Genomic DNA, 27,014 nt, shown 5'->3' with positions numbered 1-27,014 from the left:
CAAATTGGTATAAAACTGTGGGAGCTTACGAAGCAACGCAACTGACGCAACTGAGCAAAGTACCTTAGTACTAGATAACAAATTACTGCTCGAATAATGAGAAAGATTGTGGGCAACGAAAAGCCGATTAACAGGCCATCGATCGGTAAGCGTCGGCGACGAAAAACCGATTAATCGGCTATCGGTCGGTAAAGTGTAAATTATTCAGTGACGTGGCGAGAGAGAAATTGTAAACTATAGTGCTATAAATTTCATAAAAATATTAGAAGATTCTATACGGGAATATATTTGGTAAGAACAATTATTTACTTTTATAGTAACGATAGCTTACTTTTTGGCCTGCCGCTTATAAAAAGGAACTCGGTTATAAAACAATCGTTGATCTTATTTGCTCTTCACTATCTACCATAGTGCACATCGCTGTGTTCATATTTCGCGTTCGAATTGTAAAGCTTCTTGGTAGAAGAGGAAAGGAAGTGCTTATACTTGTATTTGTTTTAGAATATTTTCATATTTAAAGTATCGCTTCCTCTGTGCAGAAGTTCGAACAATATCGCAACACCTATTTTTTATAAAAAGTTGGAAATATATTTTTCGATCTGTCTGTTTTTCGTGTCTGATAGGAGAAATGCGAGAAATCTCGACGACAAAGGAATAATTATTTCCAACGTGGATTTCTCCCGATCTCTGCGTCGTTTCATCGCAGCACAGAAGAATTAATCTACTTTTTACGATTTAAAATTTTCACTCATTTCTTCGTACCACGTATCTCGAATAATTACATTTTTCATTAAAACGAAGGTGCATCGTTCAAAAATTAATTTCTAAAAAGATTGACTTTTCACTAAAAGAAAAAAAAAAAAGGCGATTAAAGTTTGGGTTTCGTTAAGATTCCCACGAGAAAATCAGAGCAGCAGGAAGTATAGGGGATAAACGATCGTGAGCAACAACGTTTAAAACGAAAGCAACGGTCCCGATTGTTGCATTGTATCCGAGGCTGTTCTCAAGGAAAACCGAGCAGATCGCGTCATCGATGCTCGCTGCACAGTCGTATGCGTAATTTCTTGGCCATTGTATCGCCTTTTTCACAAATGGTGCGTCATCTTTCTCTGAGATTCATCTTCGTCCTTCCAACGTTTCAATAATTTACATAAAATTTCCATTTGCGGAATTGCAAGCTTTGTACGTTTAAATTGCAATGTAATGTAATGTTTAAATTGCAATGTAATGTAATGTTTAAATTGCAATGTAATGTAATGTTTAAATTGCAACATACGTGCATCTAATTCAAACCAAACTGCAACTTCCTTCTGTACAATTTATTTAAACCTTGACCAAGGTAACTTGAAACTCGCGTAAGCCTGATATTCGTAATATTTGACTCAGTAACTTTGTGACGTTTAATTTAAGAGAACAATCCGAGAGTTAGCTCGCGGCAAAGCAAAGTCTCAGCTTGATCTTTTAACGTCTGATTCGAAGGTTTGCATCTAACGCAAGTTTAACTTGAATTCGCCAAAGTTTCCCAAAGCCCTAACCGAAACTTAAATCGAGTTTAATCCGCACTTTGTAACATTCAATTGGACGAGTATCGACTTGATAAAATTCGTGCTTCGGATTATAAATTTCGATGACGTAAATAAAATATCGATGACAAGTGGTGCTACGGAATAATTAAAAATAATTCAAGATCAGCAGCTACAAATGCTATTGATTTATATTTAGTTGCTGTTCGAATTCTCCATCTAGCGACAAATATTTTACGACTACCTTAAAACGAATTTATTAGGAGTTTAATCGTACGTATCAGTTAATAAACGAGACATTATCACTTAGTATTTTAATCACCGTTATATCGTTTTCGGTTGAATATTTTGCTGTGACAAAGCTAGCTAATTATCTAAAGCAATTGTTCGACGTACCAATAAATAAGCTATCTCGACCGTACTTCGATCCTTATCGGCAATAAATCTACCACGGTTAATCCGGTTGAAACTGCTGCCGCTTAAAATCCTCCTCGGTGGAACCTTCCAGAAAATTAATCAAGATCGTAGCGAATCTCCTTTCATTAATTAGAATATTACTTTACTTCATCGCGTACAAACGTACGTTAATACGTTATCTTATCGCTAATAATACGTTGATTGAAAACGGCAGGCTGTCATAAAATATTCCATTTCCTCGAGATCATAACGAGTATGCCGATATTAATTCGGGAAGATAAATAATTATTCGTTTCGTTTCGTTTGATCTGAGTGTAGGCAACGAAGATAGGAAAAGCTTCGCAATTCTACTTTCGCGATTAAATTCCGCACATAATACCGCAATTCCGGCACAACTCAATTCTATACGCAGTAAACACCGGCAAATTATAGCGCAATTCCAACTACTTTAAGTTCTAAGCACCGAGACCCTAACGTTGTTGAATTGTGTGCCCGGCAATTCCAAAAAGATCCAATTCTTTATGCAGGAATTTCAACGCAAGCCAATTTCGCGCGATAACTCCACCGTGGTCGGATCGCGTTTCTCGCATTTCCAACGCGGTCTAATTCTGCGCTCGACAATTCCACCACAGAGCAATTGCATGCCCGGCAATTCCAGTGCAAACCGATCCTATGTATCACAAATACAGTGCAGCACGACTCTTTGTACAATAATTCTAACGCAACTCCATTCTATGTAGCTCAATTCCAATCAACGACCAAAATCCGAATATACGAAATTTCCTATTGCGATTCCACGCAAATGGACATAATATACGTAATACATAAAACAAGGTTGCGATATCTGAATTTTTCGCATAAATTTCGACACGGAAATATGCAAAAGGAAAAAGGAGAGTGCCCATATAATGGCAAATGAATGCATAGAAATGATCAGACTGACGTTAGGTTTGTGTAAACGAATTGTCAAGCGAACAGAAATGGAATCGACAGAATGGACAGAATCGACGAAGGATTGTCAACTTTCACTACGTCATCGATCGTTGCGTTGGCTAGCCACTAGTAGCTAGCCTGTCGAGCGAATTTCATCGTGGAAAGACATGGTTGACACGAATCTGGACGCATCGACACCTATCTCATGAACGGAACTGTACCCGGAGTGCGCGTTAACGGTACCACAAATGCTATCTATACTGCTACGCTCGCTTCGTTTACTCGCCACGTGTTCAATGCGTGTGTAGACCGGCTGTTAACATAGTTATCGCATTCGGCTATCGATAACGCTTCCTCGTTGTCGTCGTTGTTATTGTTCATACTGTAGCCTGTTGTTTGTTCTGTATAGATGATACACAGGCGGCTGGTCAACGATATTGACAAAAATACACGCGTTCGATGTATTACAGGGAATTTGAACACGAGCGTAGAAAAGTTGGTGATCTAGGTGGAACATCTTGAAATTGTAAAAATCGAGGAAAGAGGCACTGAAAGTGCCAGAACAGAAATATGTGGGAACTGAGAAATTTGGAAATGGTAATTCCGAAACTGCGAGTTCTACAACTGGAAACTGTGAAATAGAGAATCTTTTAATTGGTAGCTTCGATGCTGAGAATCCTGCGATTTGCAATTCTGAAATTGAGACTTCCAAGTGGAAAGTCTTTGAACTCTGAACTCTGAAATTAGGATGTTTATAATCCGGTACTTTAAAATTGGAAAGTTTTAACATTGAGAAGTGTAGGACCGAGAACTCTGCAACTAGGAACATTCTAAACGAAAACTCGAAAATTTGGAACTTTGAGTTTAAACAATCTGGAACTAAGGACTGTAAAATGAGGATGTTTGAGGACTAAGAATTCTAAAAACTCGAAAATCCTGCAAGTTGAAAACTCCAGATCTGGAACTCGAAAACCGAGATCCAAATAATTCTATAAGCGTCCCTCAATTTGGAATTTAAAAACCGAAAATTTTAGAACCAAGATTTTTCTACGATTAGCGGCATTACAATTTGAAACTCTGAAATTAAATCATGTTCAGAATTCCAGGATTGCCGAAATTTCCAAGTCAGACAGCTGCTACCTTCGCAAGATCATAATCGCCAGTTTTACGATTTTTTGACCTGATTCATACGACATTGAACGAGTTACATCATCCAGGGAAACTGTTTTGCAATTCGACTCGATGCAATTTGACAACAGTACGGCCAGCTTTGTATCGCAAAGAAACAGGTCAATGAATGTAGAACAGATGGTAGCCTCAAGATTTCAACGAGTCTGCCACGTACGCCATTCATGTTTTACGTGACAATTAATCAAAAGCTTCATTTCTTGAATTTAATAAACAGAGATATTTTTCGTTTCAACCATACGTTTCTCACACCTCCATAAACATAAATTCGCGAGCGCAATTAACGAAACAGAGTTTCACCGAAGATTTATTTCATTCATTAAATATTAATAATATGCGAGCGATAATGAATTAGATTGAATATTTGTAAAATGGCGGAACCGAGAACTCTGAAACAGGAATTGTCGAATCGGGAACTCTACAATTGGGAACTTTGAAATCGAGAATTCTAAAATTGGTACCTTCGATGTTGAGAATTCGAAAGCCCGGAATTCCACTATCGAGAACTCTAGAACTCGGAACTCTAAAACTGAGAACTCTCGAATTTGGAACTCAAAAATCGAGAGAACTCTGAAATTGAGAACTTCCAAGTAGAAAATTTGTTAACCTCGGCACTCTAACATTGCGATTACAGTTTGGCACTCTAAAACGGCAAGGTTTTAATACTGAAGATTTGAAAATCAAGAACTCGCAACTTCATAATCGAGAACTCTGAAACTGGCAATTCTGTGTTCAACAAGCGCAAAACAGGGAACTCTGTAGTTGGGATCTTTGGAAACGAATACTCCTAAGTCGAGAGTTCCGTAGACAATGGGGAACTCCGAAACGGAGAATCGTAAAATTTGAAACTGTAGGATTCATCATCGAAGAATTCTACAACTTTCAAGCTTTAGACCTAATATAATATTATATCACTATGATACAAATATTACACAGATGACGTAATATCAAAGAATGCTGTAGCACTTTGAATATTTTATACGTTCTCGCGCGTCATATATGTTGGCTTTTGCGCTTTCAAATCTCCAATTTGTTAAGTATTTGTAGACTATCAGATTCACAGTATTTACGTAGTAAATCAAGCAATTATCGTCGAGAGATTTATTTCCAATTAAAAAGCGAGCAACGAAGAAGCAGGAGAACAGGAATTCATTCGCGACGATTGATTAAGGTTAATGGAAAAAAATGTCCGGCCGCTTTCTAATCCTAAAATACAACGGTCGGTTGAAAAACAGGAACGAGGAATGGATTATCAAGTGTGAAACGCACGGAACTTCTATTAACCCGACTGGGAAGAACAAGTTCGACACTGTTTCTTGCGTTTCTACGTTTCACAGTCAGTTTTCGCGTGACTAATTCCACATAAACGTTATACATAACTCGAGACCACCGTGAAAAGAAAAATACGTTTCTGCTATTCCTATCTCTTCAGAAAAAAAAAAAAGAAAAGAGAAGCGAAAGAAAGAAAGAAAGAAAAATAAATTTCGTACGTGATACGACTATTGGAACGAGATTTCCTAACCTAACGGACCGCCATTTCCATTGATCGCGCAGCCAGCATTTTTATAACTGCATTAAAGTTAATTAGAAAGCGTGATTTTCATATCACGCGAGGATACGTTCTTGTCCACGAATTTTCATTTAAGTACGAGATTCTCTTACGAGGTTAGGTTGCTTCTTGTCGGATCGTAACGTATACATATTAGGTTAGGTACATATGATACTCCTTTTTTCGTAAAATAAAATTCTAACCTAGCGCAATTTCTCTGAAGCATCGTATAAGTTAAGCGAGGCAATTTTCACATGATTCACGCCACTTTCTTATCGATTAACTATATTCCTACTTATTAACTATATACTTTCATTTTTCCCAGATTCGTAAGATTTATTAGTTCTAGAATTCAGAGATCCTTGAAACACGTATGATGTTATAGTTTCTCTTCGAGTGATTTATACTGTAAAAAAAAAAAAGAAAAATAATAAAATGACTTATAATACATTCAATAATGATCTTATAAAGAGGGGATAAAGAATCCCTTAACCTCTTTCCCTAACTTTACCCCTACTTTAACTTTAACTTTAACCCTAACTTTCAGATACTACGTTCATATTTCTAGTAACTTCTAGGGTATAATTTTTCGCGGATATTTATGCAAGTTGGTATTTTCATGAAAGTAATTACCAGACGTAGTGAAACGATCGATTTGGAAATTTAATTTCGAATTCTACATTCGTTGTTATTTCGTTCGTCTAACTTTACGTGAATTCTTACATTAAGAAAAATTGAGAAATTGATTATATTCAGATAATAGATGAATTCATACAAAATTAAACGAACGTACAATGTTCAATTAAATTTTGAAAGCGGTCGTTTCACCAGGCCTCGTGAGTTTGATATTAAAGACACGAAACCCGGGTAGTTTTCCATATAACGTTCGTTTTATGCATTTTTTCACCTTCAAATTTCCTATAAATTGTATAACATTATATCAATAACGAAAGATAAATAAATACGATATTAAATTCAAACTTGGAAGAGCCTAATATTTTTTTTCTTTTTTGTGAACCAGACAAATTCGAGAATTTGTATCTTTCTGGATCTGAATCTTTTACCGAACTCGAATATTTGTATTTTCCAGTGAAACGAATTCAATACGAAAATAGTTTATTTTCTGTCGTGTCGCGATGCAATTAAACGATGACCAAGCGAAATGTCAAACTGACGTTTGCGTAATAACGAAAAAGGCGGTGTGTTCCATTCGTGTCTGTCTGCGAAATCCTCGTGAAACGACACAGGTGAGCAAGAAGAGGCAAGAGAGGTGGAAGACAAAAGAATCATCCAGCTGTGAGACCTTCGAGCGTCGATTCTGATATGCAACTGAATCTCGTTGATCGATCGCGTTCATTTGCGTAAGCTTTATTAATATTTCAATGTAGTATCCGATATTTCCAATCGAGTCTACCCTCCAACTCTTTGTTCTAATACGCAAGATATTTCTGACTATATTCTTAATCCAAATATGCTTATCATTCTTCTAGAAAAACAGTCGCAAGATAATCTGATTTTGAAGCTTTCGATAGCTTTATTTACGTTACGTAGAATTATATAATGAAAAATTAACATTCAAGCAAAAGATACAATTTAATATCGATAAATTAATAGTAATAAGATAATATGGAAATATGGAACGAATCCATTCGATTTATGGCTCTAAAAATCTATCTGGTCGAACCAAAGGTTTCAACAATTTTGAAAACGACCGTAAAAGAATTCGGATATATTTGGTCGTGAGTCGATGTGATTGTATTTATAATTCGAGCATGCTGTATTCATCGCTGTATTTAGCATCCGACTGCAATCTGAATTTCTAACGATATTTGCCCAAGTTTTTAATTTGCTCGATCAATTATCGGGCTGCGAGGTGAAGCGGATTAGCCGAGGCACATCAAGGCTACGACAGTTCTACGGTTTCAAGAACAAATGGAGGAGAAAAATAGCCAAATCGTAAGGTTTAAACAAGTTCTGTACATCGTGGAAAATTATGTGAAATTGCAATCGAAATCGATTAAAAGTGTTAGCAGAAATCACGATTAAAATCGACTAAAAGCGTCACCAAAAATCACAGTCTCGTACGTGGAAACTTACGGGACGCATCAGTAGCGTCGTAATTCTCTACGACATTCAATAAATCACGCGATATTTCAATTTCACTCGTCTTGCTCGCCAACGCGTGGTACTTTTACTTTGTACCTTGCAACATTTCCGAAAAAATTAATAAAAAAAAAAAAAAAGAAAACATGGACCAAGTAGCCCAAAGATCGCCAAAGACTTGGAAAAGTCGCCAGACATTTCCACGCTTTCCTTCCAAGAAACTCTGGATATACCTGGTATCTTCAAACGATGCGTTTGCAAACACAAAGGCAGTATAAAACTGTGAAACACCACGGCGTACTAACGATACACTGCACTAAACTGTCGATAGTCGTGAGAAGAACGAAGGCGAAGAAGAGAAACGACGTTCGTCGCAGCGGTCGCCTTCTTCCACACAATTTCGCGTACGCGCTCGAGGCGCATTACGGCCAGCGGCTTGTTAAATAATTAGATTTAGCCGCGTCGGACAGTCTCTAAATTGATGTCACCGTCGTCGCCGACAGTCGAAACCTTATGACGCACGAATCGCGAATATAATGCGCATCATTATCGCGTAGTTATGGCCGTCAGAACCAATAAACGCGCGCTGCGCCCAATTTTCCTCCATCGACCATCGTATTATCGACTTCTTATCGTACAGCCGTTTATTTTCTGTTTCCACCTTCCTCCATGATCTTCGATATTTTGTCGTCGTACGAGGTACTTTTTTTATTCGAATGTAATCGATACGTACGACGATTTCAACATTCTCGCGAAGCTGAATTTCGTACGTCGGAATTTCCTAACAACTGAATTCTGCACGCGCGCAATTCCAACCTCGGGGCGTCGCAGTTCTGATCTCGGGGCGTCGCAATTCCAATCTCGGAGCGTCGCAATTCCAATCTCGGGAGTCGCAATTCCGGCAATTCCTGGCTCAGCGTGTCGCAATTCCCGCTCGAGCAATTTCTGCGCGGGGCAACTCCGATGCAACGACCGTTTCTATCTATGTTGCGCTATTTCGGCGCGGGTCGATTCTCAGAGTGGCAATTCCGACCAATTCCGCGTGAGGTGATTTCAGCGCGTCGCGATTCCACCGTAGTCGAACTTGTTGTATTCACAGTTGCAACGCGATTCGATTCTACGCGCGACAATTCCAGCGCACCTCGGTTCTACGTGCAGCGATTCTAACGCGGCACAATTTTATTCGCCGCGTTTCCAGCGAATTCCAATCCGTCATGTGTCGCAATTCCAAGAAATACAGCTCCTATAATTGATTTTTTTGTCGTCTTATTTGGTAGTTCTGAGCAATTAACCAAATTCTCGCAACTTTAAGAAATCTAGTTATTATTTAGTTGCAAACTAAACTGGTTTTTGGGTCTGCGAATTTTGCCCCATCACAAAATTGATTTTGCCTTTTTATCTTTTTCTTCTCTTCCCCAAGAGAGCTCCGGGTATTAATTGGTAATCGATTTATCCGTCGTTGCTGCGGAAGATTCGATTAAAGGCGGGAGACTGGCGAAGTTCACGAGGAAGCGACGTCGGTTCGAGGACCGATAATTCGACCAACTTCGAACTGTTTAAAACTTGCTACTTAATCTTTCCACTCTCTCTCTCTCTCTCTCTCTCTCTCTCTCTCTCTCTTATTGAGAAGACCGGCTTTGGTAGAAGCAGAATATCACCCGACTTTGGCCTAAGCTTTTATCTCTGAAGAATCTTGTCGAATAAAAAACACACTCTTCCGTTTCACGTTCTTTTCGACCAACTTCAACTTTGACTCGTACTTTCTTCCATATTTCACCTCGTACTTCGGTTGATACTTATATCCTTGTTATTTATCGTTATCGCTTGTATATCTCAGCTGTCAACGTTTATATTCCATCAAGTGTCCACTGCAAAGTTCACAACCTGCGTCAACGATCGCTTTCTCGAGATCGGGAGCGCGCAACGGACGATCGCCAAAAAGCACGCGACGATTTCACTGAAAAAATGTTCCGCACCCGACCAGCCGTATTTGTTCGCACGAACCGAGCAAATTCTTCGTCAGATACATTACGTTATTATGTAAAGACGAACGAACGGTCGGACGATGCAACCGATCCAAATGTCGTATCCGAGAACCAAATCGTCTCTACTTCTCGCGATTTATTCTCCTTTCGATTCGCATCGTGACACAAGGTTCGCGACACACCGATCTCCGATATAGCTGTGGTCGAGTTTTTCCAGCGATACTCGGGCAACGGATCGCGATTTTCGTAACGCGATCCAGAAGAAACAGAGTCGACGTGAAAGTCTGTCGGCGTACACACCACGTCCTTCCCTTCTCACCTTCTCCTTCCCTCGCTCCTTCCTTTTCTCTCCGTCCGTTTGACTTTCCACGGGCGTAACGCGAGAGCAAAACGCTCGATAGACGCCGCTATACTTTGAACTTCGACCGATCGTGCTTTCGCTGCATCTTCGATTTCACCGACTGGCCGCCATAGTTGCCCCTTTCCCGATCTTACAACGTTTTATCGCAACTCCACTCCGCTCGTTTTCCGTCCGATTCGACGCTCGGCACCTCCGCGCGAACTTGCGACAACCGACCGTTTCGCCTTGAGATTGTCGGTCCTTTTGGCTGGGATTTTAGCGCGGCATTTCGGTCACGATGCGATTTCCTTGACTCGAGCCTTAAGCCGAGCTCGAGTCGCGCATTCGAGAGGCTGCTTCAGTTTGAGGTCGAGCGCAAGGTTGCTGGCAATTCTCTGGATTTTGCTGCGTCGTCGAGATTGATACGTTGGAACACACTTGGCACCGTAATTTCGTGGCACGGAAGAATCAACGAAATGGAATTGTTTGGAAGATGGGTCGGTTGGAACGATGACAGTTGCTTTGTAATTCAACACCTGTTTACTTCAACGGCAGGCAATTCCTTCTAGATGGAATTGTGGCGCCGCGATTCCAACGAGAGTAATTGCCCGCGATGCAATTGCAACGAGCATTCCGATACAATTGCAGCACCTTTCCAAGGCAATCGCAAAGTCGACAGATTCCATGCGCGGCAATCCCCGTTACACTAACTTCTCGAACGTTTCAACTCTCACTAATCAATATTCCTGTTTTCACAACTCGAAGCACCGTTGTTCCGAGTAAAAATCCTCCTTATCAATCCACCCGGTTAAACCACTTATCCTACATCTAGAGCCGTATAATTAAAAGATATCGTGAACTAGTTACACGCACGCGTGGCCGTATTTCGACCGTGTGACAGATATTCGCGCGGCAAAACCCGATTCAAGATCCGCGCGCCGTAAACTCGCCGACGCCCGCGGCCGAATCGCGATGTTTATTTTAAAGTTGCGGGGCCTGGCGCCATCGAGAGCGCACGGAGCAACGACGAGGCACACGCTGTCGCGGCTGTTCGCGGTTTCAGGTTGACTGGTTGGTTGGTTCGCTCGCTCACTCGCCGCGACTCGCTCGGATGTTCGCCGCGAAACCGTCGAACGGCTGCACCCCACCTCGATGGACACGACGCCGCGACGTGACGCGAGTCTCACCGTGCCCCGCTGCTCTACCCGGCTCTAGTCGTGCACCTCTGTCATTTTTTCTTCTTCCTTTTACCGGCCACACATGCGTGCAATGCACGAATCTATGACTAATCGCCGCTATTGGGAGCGTTCGATGTCCACACGAGACGAGAATCCAAGTCGCGGAAGAAGCGAACCGCGCGAATCTCGCGAACCGAGTCCGCTACGTTCGAGTCCCGGGCAACGCGATCGTTTCACACGTATTTATAGTTGGATTCTAAACATCGTGATTTCCGCATCTGGGAATTCTGTTCGTCGGAATTTCAACGACTCTTAATCTCGGTATGCTGCGATTTCAAGACGACATTCGCCATACTACTTTCCGATACTGTCGCATCTAGCAATTCCAAGGAATCCTACTTTCTTCGTTGCGATTTCGATAAACGTTATAATCTCAATCCGCTATAATCGATCTCATTGTTCTCCGTTTCGATGCGTCGCAATTCCTGCACATCCAAATCGAGTTGTAATTTCATACATACGAATTCGGAGTACCGCGACTCCGGTATCTCCAATTCGACGCGTAGCAATTACCGGCGCTTCTTATCCAACGCTCTTTTCCATCACGGATGCTATTCCAAGACGGCGCGATTCCAAAATTTGCCGACTCGTGATTCTAATGATTTTACATCCGGCGTCCGACGATCCCGCAATTCCATCGTTCGAAAATCCAGCGCGTCTCAGTTTCTCGGATTTTATCGCTGATCGATACAAATTTATTTATTTCTTTGTTTATCAACGTCAGACGGGATCTTATCTCTGTCTTGCAAACGTACAGATAGAAGTTGCGCGACGAATAACACGAGCAAGATAGACAGAAGCAAATAATATATCGCAATAAATGATCGTAATTGCAACCGTTTCGCGAAATTCTCAATTCCCATGCAACACGTAGTGGAATTCACAGTATCGCGTAGTTTCGCTGTGACGCAGCTCCCGTAAAACCATCGAAAGACCTATGCGTCCCGGTTGCATCGTAATCGAATTGCGCTCGGTCGCAGTTGCTCGGTGCGTGCGCCAAGTTCATCAAAGCGGCCAACTAATCGAATAACTCATTTCATTATAATAACGGTACCGCCTTGTACACCGAGACGAGATTCCGGTAAATTCGTAGCCGGTGCTTACCGGCGTGGAAATGATCGATGTACCCTCGGCTCCTCTTGCGAAACGCTCTTTTCCACGCACGATTGTCGGTAACAGCCGTTGAATCGAGATCGAACGAGATGTCCACGCGGTGAATTCGAGCGTGAAGCAGCTTTAACAATGAGTGAAAGTTCCGACCGGCGAAAGCAAATGGGAAACAAGCGACGTGTCGCCGTATACCTGTCCGCGCATGGAAATGCCAAACGTTTTGCTCTTATCCGCGATCGCATTTTCCCCGTATCACGCGCCAACTTCCGTTTAGTGCCTCTGTGACAGCCGTCATTCTCCAGCCACGAAATACCAAGTCTCTTGGTATTTTTTTCCTTACAATCTGTCTATTTGTTTCGTAGCGACTGAAGCATTTTATACGCGCGATCACGATAACGTCGATGGATGTAGAAGGAATTATTCGCTGTTTTAGTGGCCATGAGATACGCAACGATTTGGAAAGCTTGCTAGGAAATTGATGAAAATCGACTGCAGGAAATTGCTATTTATATTTTGAATTAGATTCGAGATAGATTTTATTAAGATTTCTAGAACACGTCTCGGATACGAGTTCCGATACGAACAACGACACAGATGTATTTGATAGAAATAGGAAATGTTTTCAAAGTACACACGTACGATGTGTGGGTAACAAATAGTTTGGACGTTTCCTAGAATGGCAAGCTTTAGGTGAATATATATAGATCATGAAACATTCATCAAAATGAACCACTGTAATTTTACAAAATCAAAATTATTTCCATAAAACATTTCTCATGGCTTCGTGTACAGTACGTAAGGAACAATAATTTGCAGGTGTCCAAGGTTGACAAGCTTCAGGTAAACGCATGTAGATGGTAAAAATTCATCAGAAAAGAAAAAAAAGCCATTGTAATTTTATAAAATTTCCACAAGATATTTCCGATAGCTTCGTGTACGATACACGAAGAACCCTAATTTGCAGGTTTCCAAGCGTGACGAGTTTTAGCTGAACACGCGTAGATGACAAAAAGCTTGGTGAAAATAAATCGCTGTAATTCTACGAAAATTCTGTAGAATATTTCTCGCGGGTCTAATGTCAGCAACGATTGAAATACATTTAATACAATGTGAGAAATGTTTTCAATGTACGTAGAATACATAAGGAACGATAGTTCGTAGCACCTAGAAGGTTCCTCGAGGTTGACAAGTTTTCGCTAAACATATGTAGACCACGTACTGTTAAGGCGAGTTTCCATCAGCGTTGCAGAATGTGCCCAAAGGCCGATTCGTTACAAAGTTTACTCGTGTCGGATCGCGAGTGGAAAATCAAGCATGTCGGCGGCCGTCTCCGCGTGTCTTTACGTAACTAGTTCTGATTAGCTCGTACCAGGCGGAGACGGTCCGCCGTAGCAAAAGAAATGCCAACGAGCGTTTTGCGAACTGCACGAGAGGCTGGCAAGATCGAGGGTCACGCGTGTGAATTACTACGAGGATGCATTATCGTAACTCGCATAATACTGTCGATCGCGAAATTTTTCCTACATTCCATGGAAACACTGATTTTTCGTTTCTTCTTTCTTTTTTTCTTCTTAATTTTTCCTACATTCCATGGAAACACTAATTTTTCGTTTTTTTCTTGTTTTCTTCTTAATTTTTCGTACATTCCATGGAAACATTAATTTTTCGTTTCTTCTTTCTTTTTTTCTTCTTAATTTTTCCTACATTCCATGGAAACACTGATTTTTCGTTTCTTCTTTCTTTTTTTCTTCTTAATTTTTCCTACATTCCATGGAAACACTGATTTTTCGTTTCTTCTTCTTTCTTTTCTTCTTAATTTTTCCTACATTCCATGGAAACACTGATTTTTCGTTTCTTCTTTCTTTTTTCTTCTTAATTTTTCCTACATTTCATGGAAACACTGATTTTTCGTTTCTTCTTCTTTCTTTTCTCCTTAATTTTTTCTACATTCCATGGAAACACTGATTTTTCGTTTTTTTTCTTGTTTTCTTCTTAATTTTTCCTACATTCCATGGAAACACTGATTTTTCGTTTCTTCTTTCTTTTTTTCTTCTTAATTTTTCCTACATTCCATGGAAACACTAATTTTTCGTTTCTTCTTTCTTTTTTCTTCTTCACTTTTCCTACATTCCATGGAAACACTGATTTTTCGTTTCTTCTTTTTCTTTTCTTCTTAATTTTTCCTACATTCCATGGAAACACTGATTTTTCGTTTCTTCTTCTTTCTTTTCTTCTTAATTTTTTCTACATTCCATGGAAACACTAATTTTTCGTTTCTTTTTTCATTTCTTTCTCTTTTTTTCTTCTTAATTTTCTGTATTTCGGAATTGTTCGGAGTTGTTCTCATTTGTAAGACGATTATTCTTTATTTTGTCTCGTTTCGCAGGTAAATTTTCATTCTTTCGGAAAAAGGTAATCTTTCGTTAATTTTTATTTTCTCGATTTGTTATGACCGCTTTCTCACATGAAACGACTATTTCTAGCTTCGTTTTTATTTCGTACATTTCGCAGCTGAATTTCCTTGCTTTAGCGAGCAGGCTGTTTTTTATTTATTTTTATTTCTTTTATTTAATACGTCTCGCAGCTGGATTTGTTTCTTTATTTCTGTTATACGTTTTTGCTAATTTTCATGTGTTGACGACTTTTTCTATATTGTTGTTTTTTTTTCTTTTTACAAGACCGAGGATTCTCGTTGAAATTGGTATTTTTATGATTCTTATAATTAAACAAATTTAACTACAGGTTTTTTTCTTCTATCTACTGTACTTTGTACCGTACTTTGAATATTTTATGTATTTTTGCCACTTTACATTCCCCATAAACGTAGAAAAGTGCGCAGGCTATTATTATCTGTTTTCTATTTTTTTTTTTTTGGTTACCATCAAAGTCCTTTGTGGATCTTGGCAGACCATCTTCGCTTTCTTCTAGAATATGTGCCACACATGTTGCACATTGACGCTTCTTTTTTGTACGAAAGCCTCGTGCGCTCTGCTTTCGATCGTATACAATACAACCTAATGACAAAATCAGCAATCACTCAGTTGCCTAATACCAACGGTCAAAATTCTACCAAATGTCCAAACTGGACAAATTGTGAAAGTAAACAACTAAATAAAAAAAAAACTTAGTTGCCAACCCAATATTACCGTGTTATACACTTTGCTGTGGGCTATTTTTATTCAAATAAAATGATAAAAAATGTCTAGCGTTAAAGAATCGACGTGTTATATTATGTAAATTCCTGCACGATGGCCAAGACTCGTTTTATTACTTCTTTATGCTGTAACGAGCTATAAATACGTAAACGGTAAGTCGTAAATGCGATTCATTATCTTACAGAAAGTTTCCTTTCTATATTTCCTTCTGTAACATAGATTTAACCCGTTAACTGTTACAAATATAACGACATCTTTATCTATGAATTTCCCATGTTACAATGCGTTTCTCCGTTTCTGTTCAAAATAAATTACATCTACGTTCGGAGCAATTAAAATAATTACAATTGTCCAGAACGTTTTGTAATCGTTATATTTATACGTAGTCGAGTCCACAAGTAAACATTGTGATTTATTACAACGTAGGAAATAAAAGAAAAAGGAAATATGTGTTGTTTTAAGACGCAATGTACAATGTGTTTTATTCAAATTAATATGTACGACGTCGTTCCTAGAACGCGTACAAAGAGTTTTCTGTGCAATTGTAGAATAACAAGGACACGTTATAATGCCAAGGTCTAAAGTTTCGAGTATACGAGTACGTACTTATTTTCCATGGATCCTAATTTTGAGTTACTTCAGAAGCACGAAAGTTTCAAAGCAAAACGTTTCCAAGGACTTTCGTTCGAATTTACAGAGTCTTTATTAAGCTCGAGTTATGAAGCTTGGAAGCAGCGCAAGCAAATATTTTACTAGGAATTTATTTTCATTCACTTTGCTACGCAACGTCTAAGTACATAATAATTTCACGAAATTACATATATCTTTCTTATCCTTCGTTATTATAGTCGGTTATTATCGACGAATAAAATAAGATCGACGTCCAGATGGAAATTATTGTCTCGCGTGTATTGAACAAGCATTTTCATGAATATTGTTCATATTTTAATATTATCAATATTCTAATAGGAATTTCCTCTGGCTCAAATTTTTACTTGCGTCTCAAACAATAGCTTTCTCGAATTTCTTTTAAACTTGTCCCGCGTTGATTATTCTTGAGGAATTTTATAATTTCGAATATCTTGATGGGAATTTTTTAAATTTGCGTCTCAAACAACAATTTTCACGAATTTCTTTTAATTTTATCCCTCGTTAATTATACTTGATGAATATTGTAATTACGAATATCTTAATGGGAACTTCTTCTTGCTCAAATTTTTAAACTTGCGTCTCAAACAATAATTTTCACGAATTTTTTTAAATCTTGTTCCTCGTTAATTATTCTTGGGGAATTTTATAATTACGAATATCTTGATGCGAATTTCTTCTTGCTCAATTTTTTAAACTTGCGTCTCAAACAATAATTTTCATGAATTTCCTTTAATCTTATCCCTCGTTGATTATTCTTGAGGAATTTTATAATTACGAATATCTTGATGGGAATTCTTCTTGCTCAATTTTTTAAACTTGCGTCTCAAACAATAATTTTCATGAATTTCCTTTAATCTTATCCCTCGTTGATTATTCTTGGGGAATTTTATAATTTCGAATATCTTGATGCGAACTTCTTCTTGCTCAATTTTTTAAACTTGCGTCTCAAACAATAATTTTCATGAATTTCCTTTAATCTTATCCCTCGTTGATTATTCTTGAGGAATTTTACAATTTCGAACATCTTGATGGGAATTTCCTCTTGCTCAAATTTTTACTTGCGAGTCAAACTACAATGTCACGAATTTCTTCCTTTCCTTACGAACTTTGTGCCTTACCGATCATTATCGATAAGTAGAACAAGAGCGACTGCTCATTCTAATTGTTGGAAATTATCTTTTTATTGCGTCGTTATAGGTAATTATACAAATTGAAGGCAGTGACAATTTAAAAAAAAAAGAAAAAAAAAGAAAAAAGTCACACATGATAAAATCAATCCGTGTCGCAGACCTCAACACAGTCGACTTTCGCCTCGGATTAGAATGTCTGGAATAGCGAGAGAGCTTGGCCTTTGCTCGCCGACCATTTGCATTCGTGGAGGTTAATGGATCGCGGCAGAAAAAGGAACTCGATTCTATCCTTTCGATCTGCACACGAGAACGGCTATAAAACATCGGCACAAGACACTCTCTATTTATCATTCGATGCTTAACGCGACATTTTACTTTCTTCCTTTTCCCTTTTTCTAAATAAAACACCAAATTTTTACTTTTTCATCCATCCTCTGACAACTTTCTTCTTTCTATCATTTTTCTACCATGATATATTTATACGTTAAATAAAATTGTAAATAAATAAATAGTACAATTAAAAATAACGAAGTAAAATATGTATTTCGAAAATATTTTTTTTCCTCTACTCTTTTTTATTCGTTTAACCGGTTAGCTGATGCGACCTGTTTGAGAAGACGAAGAAGCTGATGCGCGCAGGATGTGTGGCAAAGAGTAGACGATGACGAGTATACTCGTCAAACGTAGCTAACTGTGTTAAAATATACATTTGTTTAAAAACGATAACAATCTACTACGAAATTTACGCTATTTCCTTTTTATAATTATCTTCCCTTGTATTTTTATCATTTTCGTTACTACCACAGACCCGATCAAACCACCGCTTTCCAAATTTCATTTCAAATTCGTTGCTTTTTCTTTCTCGTTCGTCGAACTTTACGTGAATTCTCCTATTAGATTGGCAACTAAGTGATTGCGGGTTTTGCCAATACTACCTAATGACAAAGTCCGCAATCACTTAGTTGCCAACCCAATATCATCCGATCGATGGAATTCTCAATTTTTGCTAATATAAGAATTCCATAGGAATTAATGTAAAAACTACGTAAAGTTAGACGAAGGAAAGAAAGAACGACGAATGTTGAATTTTCAATTGAACGTTGAAACAATTTGCTAAGATCGGTGTTAAGTACGTTCTAATTTACAAATAACATTTTTCTAATCGATCACACGACTATATAACGATTCGAGTTGATGGATTTTCTTACGTCTACGTTGTATACGATCAATGACGATGAGTTGAAAGTAGAGCGATCTCGATCCAACTGGTGGCGCCGCCTCAAAATCAAACACAGTGTCTCAGTAGCAATTTCAGCGAATAAAACAGCCTCTCCTTAATTGATCTCATTGAGCGTGTTCAAGAAACCGAGTTAATTTAATTTCTCGGCCGTATCAGGCCCGCGATACTTCGTTGCGTTTCGACGTTGGAAAAATCTCGCAGTTGAATATTCCCTTAATAAATCCACTTAGGCGATCTTTCCACGAAATCTCAAAATTTCAACTAAGCAAAGGAGAGATTAATATGCCGCTGTAGCAGACTTCCAGCTTTTAAGAATTTTTATGACAAAAATTTTCAACTTTTTTTTTTTTTTTTTTGCCTCAAACATTTTACACGTCGAGTACTTTACACGTTTTAACGTGCGTGTCGTTTGTTGCTATTTTTGAAGGTTTCGCGAAGTACACGCGTTGGATAGATACGATTGACGCTGTCGCATAATTCTTCGAGTTGTTGGAATTTTTCAATTGCGTTGAGTTTTGTAAAAATGAACGAGGAAAATTCTGTTCAACGTGGGTAACACACGTTAAAAATTATATTTCGAAAGAACGAGATTGTCAAGGTACGTGAATCAATTGTATTTTCTATGTATAATGTTTAATTTTCTGTACGTGATAAAGTATATACGGATCGTAATATTATCTTTTTATTTGTCCTCATCGTTCGTTATTCTGACTTTCCATACATCTTTTCCTTATCTCCTACGTTTACCTCTCACAGTCTTTGTTCGCCTTCCTTTATCTACGCTTTCATTCACACACTATATACTCTACAGTCTATGGTCTATAGACTATTCTAATTTCAAGTATATATTATAATAATAATTGCCAGGAATGTTTGTTATCCTGAAAAATCATTAATCTTCGAAGAGTGTTGTATGTTAAAAACGATCATCTTTTCATGAATTTTTGTATCTAAAAAATTATTATTCTTCGACACTGTTCGTATAGTGGAAATGATTACTCTTTCAATACTCTTGTGTGCTAGAAATGATTATTTTTTAAAAATTGATGTATCCTAAAAACGAGTGCTATCTGGAAAATCCTCGTATCCCAAAGTAATGAAATAATTCAAATTATTGCAAAATTCATCATTACTTTGAATCTTCAACGTTAGTATATTCCCAACACTACTTTAGGAATCAACAATTTCTTACGTCAAAAATTATTATTTTTGGAAAATTGCTGCATCCTAGAAACGATTGCTATTTGGAAAATCTTCGTATCCCAAAGTAATGAAATAATTCAAATTATTGCAAAATTCATCATTACTTTGAATCTTCAACGTTAGTATATTCCCAACACTACTTTAGGAATCAACAATTTCTTACGTCAAAAATTATTATTTTTCAAAAATTGCTGCATCCTAGAAACGATTGTTATCTGGAAAATCCTCGTATCCCAAAGTAATGAAATAATTCAAATTATTGCAAAATTCATCATTACTTTGAATCTTCAACGTTAGTATATTCCCAACACTACTTTAGAAATCAACAATTTCTTACGTCAAAAGTGATTATTTTTCAAAAATTGCTGCATCCTAGAAACGATTGCTATTTGGAAAATCCTCGTATCCCAAAGTAATGAAATAATTTAAATTATTGCAAAATTCACCATTACTTTGAATCTTCAACGTTAGTATATTCCCAACACTACTTTAGAAATCAACAATTTCTTACGTCAAAAATTATTATTTTTGAAAAATTGCTGCATCCTAGAAACGAGTGCTATCTGGAAAATCTTCGTATTCCAAAGTAATGAAATAACTCAAATTATTGCAAAATTCATCATTACTTTGAATCTTCAACCTTATTATATTCCCAACAGTACTTTAGAAATCAACAATTTCTTACGTCAAAAATTATTACTTTTCAAAAATTGCTGCATCCTAGAAACGATTGCTATTTGGAAAATCCTCGTATCCCAAAGTAATGAAATAATTCAAATTATTGCAAAATTCATCATTACCTTGAATCTTCAACCTTATTATATTCCCAACACTACTTTAGAAATCAACAATTTCTTACGTCAAAAATTATTATTTTTCAAAAATTGCTGCATCCTAGAAACGAGTGCTATCTTGAAAATCATCGTATCCCAAAGTAATGAAATAATTCAAATTATTGCAAAATTCATCATTACCTTGAATCTTCAACGTTAGTATATTCCCAACACTACTTTAGAAATCAACAATTTCTTACGTCAAAAATGATTATTTTTCAAAAATTGCTGTATCTTAAAAAATGTCACTTTCGTTTCCAGAAAAAGGCTCTTTTTCCACACGGAGAAGACAGAAACGAGGAAGTTGGTTCGTTCGGGTGTAATGAAATCGAGGTCGTGATACACGAGCTGTGAAACGAGCTTCAAGGCGCATTCGCAACGACCGTGTCGTCGTCTGTTCGGCCGTGATAATTGAGAAACTGTTGGTATGGAGGGGTATACGAGGGTGTAGCCACTCGTCGAATGAATGCAATATCGCAGACACGCGAGAAGAGGCTGAAGGTATCGAGGGGGATAAATCGAACGCGGTTTCAGACGATTCCTCGCGACGCGCTTCTGAGAACGTCGGTCTCGTTCAAAAAAAAAAAAAGAAAAAAGAAAAAAAAAGAAAGATGAGAAAAGAAACGAATGAACCGATGAATGAAATCCCCCACGGAGATATTCACGCCAACTTCTTTCCGCAATTAACGCCCCACTGAACGATAGACGCCAGTCTCGTTTCAACAATGCCGATCGAATCACGCGAGATCGATTGTAATTTGTTTGAGCGATTGGATTTTTTCCATGTGCCGTTTGAAATTACTTTATAGCAATATATTTGCAGTTGCAGGTGTTTATTCAATCGTACGAGTAATTAAAGCAGATTCAAATTAATTTTGGCAACGAATGGATCGGTAGAATGGTGCGTAGAATTGCTAACTTTAAATACGCGTGTGGCTCAAAATTGTCTGGACGCAAAATATTTGACATTTCGAATGTTTTCTCAGATTGATCGACAAAGTGTTTGAAATTTGAGAAATCATTCGAGAAGTTTCTCAATTGCGAGAAGGCCGAGCAAGGTGCTGAGAATCGACTCAAATTAATTTTCAGCCTCCGTGCTTTTTCCTTTCTTAGAAAAACATTTGCGAAACACGATCTAAACCGAGGCGTAAACTAAGACGACCAAGCAACGAGGACAAAAGAGCCGCAATCTCCAGCGTACAAATGAAACGTTTCGCAGTTGTCGTAGCACGGTAGCTGCAACAGTGGAGAGGCGTTGGCTAATTTTCGAAGTTGCACGAACAACACACGAAGAAGATTCGACGACTGTTGCGTTGAACGGGGCCAATGAAGTTTAGAACGTCGATATTCTTTCCTTTTTTTGGCGTACGCGTGCGTGCTGGGAGAAGAATCTATCGCTAACGAGCAAGTGGCACGCTCGCGTCTCAGTCTCAAGCCTCGTGTTTCTTGCGACGTCACGTGCCCGCGGTGAAAGTTACACAAACGTAGAAATCTTTAATGACAATAATGGTACGCAATTTCCGGGCTTCCTACGATCGCCTGTGTTTTCCCAATGAAACTCTCGCCGGCGAAACGCCCATCACGATTAATAAATCCTCGGTTTCTCAGCGATACAGCGCCATCGACTCTGCCTTTCACCGATTCGCCATTCGTCCACGACGTACTAACGCGCGAAAGTATCTCGGATACTTTTATCTAGCTACTTATTTTCGGCAAAATGTGTCGCGATTATGGAACTACGAATAAAGGGGAATTTCGATGATTTTATTGCGTACGACAGGGTGTCGTTTTCAAAGAGCAGTAGGCGGTGGTATTGGGTTGGCAACTAAGCGATTGCGGATTTTGCCATTACCACCTAATACTACCAAAATATAATGAGACTGGTGTTCGCGATTATCACACTTTTTGGGATCATCTCGTTGCTTGGCACGTTTTTCATCCTTAGATTCCTTCAATTACTGAATTAGAACCGGATCAGCAAACGAGAACGTAGATACATGGAAATCACGAGGTATTTGTTGCTAGAGTATTTTAATAATATTAATAATTAGATATTAATAAACGTAGAAATGTATTTAGCAGAAGATTAGTTTAAGATTAGGTTCAGTCTTATTTTTCGTCTGCAATTATCAACTAAAACGCGATAAACCATTTGCCGTAGAACGAATCGTGAACGCTGAAATAAATTTGATCAAAATTAATAGCAGAATAACTTTAGAATAACGCACACGAAAGCATCAATTATCCCGAAGAAGATCCTAAAAGTACAACTTCGCCTTTTGATTCAAATTTCCCGCTATCTCAGGCTTCCTACTGATTTTTTCACCAACAAAAGTTTCATCAAAAGTTGTCAAACGAAAGAGAAACGAAATAGTCTGAAACCATAGATATGGATGTATATATATATATGAAAGAAGAGTACCAAATATTGCCGAATTTTATTCAAATTTTCCAATAGCTGGAGCATCGTTCCACGAAGAGGTTTTCCGAGCAACGACCAGATATTCCGTAAAGTTGGCGCGAAGTCAACTTTCGACAATTTTAGCCGTCGCTCCAGCCACGGTTCTCTTCCCTTATTCTCTTTTCATATGAAAATAGAGAGCCAGCCACGCCGCTGGTCAACAATGATCGTTCGATCGTGAATCCGATTCGCTTCATGCGAACGATACTAATCGCCGTCTGGCAATTCTCGACTTTCTTTATCCGACAATCTCCTCAGCCGATAAATATGATCGACTCTCGTGTGTGTAAATCCGCGAAAAGGTGAAAGAAAAAGAAGAAGAAAAAAAAAAAGAGAGAGAGAGAGAAACGGGGATAAAATGAAGGGAAAAGAACATATAGAAAACACGGTTAACGTTGAAAGAAGGAATCGCAACGAAGTAGAGCTTCGTGTTATGCATAATACATTTGTTTACTGGACCCTTTGTAGGCCGCTCTTTCTATCCAGCGGCTATTGGAAAACGAAATTCATGTTACATTAACTTTTTAGAACGAAGCGTAATCCTTTTGTTGCTATTAACATTGTTTCTGAGAAGCGATCGAGATTGTTCGGATCAGGCGAGCGTGTTTTCATTTTATTCTTCTCTTTGGTGAAATTAAAGATTCACAGCGAAGGATCAAAGAAATGCATAAAATTGATACATTAGGAATTTTAGTAATTTTTGTATTGGTAACTTTTTACTATATTGGTAGAGGTATTTTGCAATTATTTTTTGCACCCACTGTACGAAAGGAAGTTCGGAATTGGTGCGCTATGAATTTTAGTAATTTTCATATTAGTGATATTTTTGCCATATTAGTGGGGAGATTTTTGCAAATATTTTTTGCAGCCACTGTACAAAGGGTAGCTCGGAATTGGTGCATTTTTAATTTTAGTAATTTTTGTATTGGTCGTTTTTTTTCATTTTGGTAGAAGTATTTTGCAAATATTTTTTGCAGCCACTGTACGAAAGGAAGTTCAAAATTGATGCGCTATGAATTTTAGTAATTTTTTTCCATTTTAGTAGAAATATTTTGCAATTATTTTTTGCAGCCACTGTACGAAAGGAAGTTCAAAATTGGTGCGCTATGAATTTTAGTAATTTTTTCCATTTTAGTAGAAGTATTTTGCAATTATTTTTTGCAGCCACTGTACAAAGGGAAGTTCGGAATTGACGCACTATGAATTTTAATAATTTTTCCACTGGTATTTTTTGATCATATTGGTGTGCAAGTATTTACACAAATATTTTTGTATCCAGTGCACAGTGACGTGTAAAAGTTTCCAGTCAGATACATTTTTCCCTTTACAACCCAAAAGCGATATTTTAAAAAAAATTTTAAATAACACATTATACAACTCTACAACAATATTTACATCTTATATTATTTTCTTCTACTTATCTCCTACTCGATATTATTTAAAATTCTCTTATACATCAGTCTACGAACATAAAATGACAAATGTATATAGGCAGAAACTTTTTCATGCCACTGTCTATTAAAGTACTAAGTAAAAAATATTGCAAAATATCTGTATTAATCATTCGAGTAAACGTTCGAAGGCCAATCAATTGTTTCGTAATGCGAATTAAACATACATGCTCAGGTGCCTTAGTGGATTTAGTGAAACGTAACAGTGTAAAAGCACTTTCACTTCCTGTTCCACATAATGATAAAAGCTGCCATTGGCAACTATTCTTTTTTCTTTTTTTTTTTTTTCTTCTTTTGTCGTTGGCTCTTTCATATCATACGAGTGTTTAAGGACACGAGTTTTAGTTTCGCGAAGAAGATATTACGAGTTTGAGTTCGCAAAGTTGATATTACGTGTAAATGCGTGACGTAAATCGACGAAGGTAGCGAAGAAGCGTAATGAAAGCGTAATTGATTAGACGGCCTTGAATCAATCCGGAAGTGCTATTAACTACGTCAATCTTCGCATGGCGTTAATTTCATTTTTTTTTTTTTTTTGTTTTTACCTATAATAATCACCGCGACGTTGATAGAGGCCAATGATAATTGTAATTTGTTATGTTAATAAATATTCTAAGAGAAAAATATCAGTTCCCGAGTGTTATAATAAAAAATTGTGTATCTTTCTTCTTATCTTTTATGTTAATGTGTCAGCGTGAAAAACGCCAGCGAAAACATAAATCATTTCTAGGTATTCCAATATTCCTTTCTTTTTAACGTAAACAACAAGAGTAATCAATTGACGAACATTCTAATGAAAATAAAATTCTTAAATATTCCAGTAAGAAAACTATAGAACTATTATTATAGAAATAACGTTAAATAGTAACGATTGAATATTTTACTAAAAAATTAGACGTATAAATATTTTCATTGAAAATTTGTATAAATACAATGCCAGTAAGAAAAAAGAAGATAAAAATAAGTTTCATTTAAAAAGAATAACGAAATCCTCTACGCTTTACAGCATCGAAATGCAATGAAAATTTACACCTGCCAGTTGCGCATCTTCTCATAATTCTATAGTCGAAGGCTTTTAGCTTCATAACTGAGAGCTCTATAATTGTACAGTCTTTTTACGGCTAACTATTATGCAACGATGACGTCATTATACGAAAGCGGCAAAAGCTTTCAACGACGCTATCTGCGCGAGTATCGGTGATAAAACTTTTCTAAAAATTTAGATTAAATCTCATAAATCGATACCAAGAATAGCCTCGAAGAATAGTTAAACGATAGGAAAATTCAGGTAGACGATACGAATGGAAAAGAAAAGGCAGAAGAAAGAAAATAAAAGGGTTGTTAAAATAAAAGGTTTATCGACGTCGAGTAAAGCTTGAGAAATAACGCTGAAGACGACTATGTATAGAATTTGATGCATTCGAAATACATTTTGTTATTTGAACCAACCAACAGTAAAAAGAAATATAGAAACGGGTGGCAACTAAGTGGTTGCGGATTTTGTCAATATCGCCTAATGACAAAATCCGCAGTCACTTAGTTGCCAAACCAATAGAGTCGAGTAGAATTTTGAAAATTAAAAACATAGGAGAAAATTTGCACAGAATTTTTGTGCGCTCGAAACAATTAAAAGAAACATAAAATGATGGTACAACGGTGTTAGCGTAAAAATTTCAAAGATAAGAAAACTGTATAGAATTTGACACGCTCGAAACTAGTTTGAAAAATAGTTGGCAGCGATATAAAAATCGGTTGCCAGTAGACCGCGCATTTTTATGCAATTTCATATTTCCGAGAATATTATTCAGAGAACAAAACGTCGATAGAAAACTATCGACGTACACTGTACAGTTATAGAGTTTTGCCTATCAAAGATTATAGCAAGCGCTATACCTTGTGCACGTTTTGTATGTCTTTCCGTATCACACGCATTCTGTGCAAGTTTTCTGGCAAACGCGTAAAAATTTGCAGTGTAGCCAATACCAGTGCAGCGACATCTTAAACGAAATTACGCAAAAGCGCGCGAAAATTAAATGAAATTTTGTACTTGTAGAGCGAATCGAGAACTAAGCAAACAAACGACGCTAATTCTACTAATTTCACGATGCAGCAACTGTGTTTAATAAAACACTGCCATTGAAGCCATAACTCGATAAGTGCGCGATCGACTATAGTCCCACGAGTATAATGAGACGCTAACGAGCCTCGATTCACTTTGCCCTAGCTTGGCGCAAGTTGCAAACAATCGCAATTCGTGCCACGGGTTTCCGGGATCCAATAAAACGGCCGTACCGACGATTTTCGCAGTAACTCGATCGCAGATGGCAAACTTCGCCAACCAACGTAACAGCAATATCGTTTCAAACTCGATTCCCTGTCGATCTTCCGCTAGGCTGTCCTACCGGAAGAAGCTTGGATAGCTACTTTCTAGCGAAACACGGACATCGATAATTGTGTATCCTCGATCCGAGCTGACACACGCGTCGAATAAATTTACAACTAGA

The 27,014-nt window shown here is 37.8% G+C and overlaps 1 protein-coding gene across 5 annotated transcripts in view; it reads right to left on the bottom strand.

Moving 5' to 3' along the window:
• The window catches only part of LOC117216793 (IQ motif and SEC7 domain-containing protein 2-like), a 146,468-nt gene that overhangs the window by 52,255 nt on the left and 67,199 nt on the right, over positions 1–27,014 (bottom strand). The window contains exon 1 of one of the 5 annotated variants that reach the window (XM_033463822.1): positions 7,947–8,477. The exons of the other annotated variants lie outside the window; for them this stretch is intronic. The gene's annotated coding sequence lies outside the window, so the exon portion shown is untranslated. Of the gene's footprint in view, positions 1–7,946; positions 8,478–27,014 lie in introns of those variants that run through there. 5 annotated transcript variants of the gene reach the window in all.

Source organism: Bombus bifarius, unplaced genomic scaffold (assembly GCF_011952205.1).
Source record: "Bombus bifarius isolate JDL3187 unplaced genomic scaffold, Bbif_JDL3187 scf7180000007973, whole genome shotgun sequence".
NCBI classification, from domain to species: Eukaryota; Metazoa; Arthropoda; class Insecta; order Hymenoptera; family Apidae; genus Bombus; species Bombus bifarius.
The sequence above is the reverse complement of the archived record's forward strand: the minus strand, read 5'-3'. Positions and strand labels throughout refer to the sequence as shown.